Source organism: Triticum dicoccoides, chromosome 1B (genome assembly GCF_002162155.2).
Source record: "Triticum dicoccoides isolate Atlit2015 ecotype Zavitan chromosome 1B, WEW_v2.0, whole genome shotgun sequence".
In the NCBI taxonomy this organism is placed as follows: domain Eukaryota; kingdom Viridiplantae; phylum Streptophyta; class Magnoliopsida; order Poales; family Poaceae; genus Triticum; species Triticum dicoccoides.
In genome coordinates, this window is record NC_041381.1 from 146,738,686 (window position 1) to 146,739,034 (window position 349).

A 349-nucleotide genomic window follows, 5' to 3' on the forward strand; every position below is an offset into this window, starting at 1 on the left:
GCTTTGACATTATTACTCCACAACATTGTCCTCTCTGTGGATGAACTAGTGCAAAGAAGAAGACAGTAGGCAATCTAACCTTGGCCACTACTAGTTGGTAACCTTAGTGCCATCATTCGGGCCTTGTGTTAAATTATAGGGGGAGAGGAGGAGGGGGAGCTCACGGGGGCGACGAGGTCCGGGTGGTGGTGTGGGTGCTCGGGCGACGGTGGTGTGGACGGGGCGGCGTCCGGGCCACCGGCGACGAGGGCGGCGGGGCGATGGCGAGTCGGCCTGGCCACCGGAGTCGGCCGGGCGAGGTCAACGGCGAGCGCCCCCTCTTCCTCCTCCTTCTCCGTGGGGAAAGCGG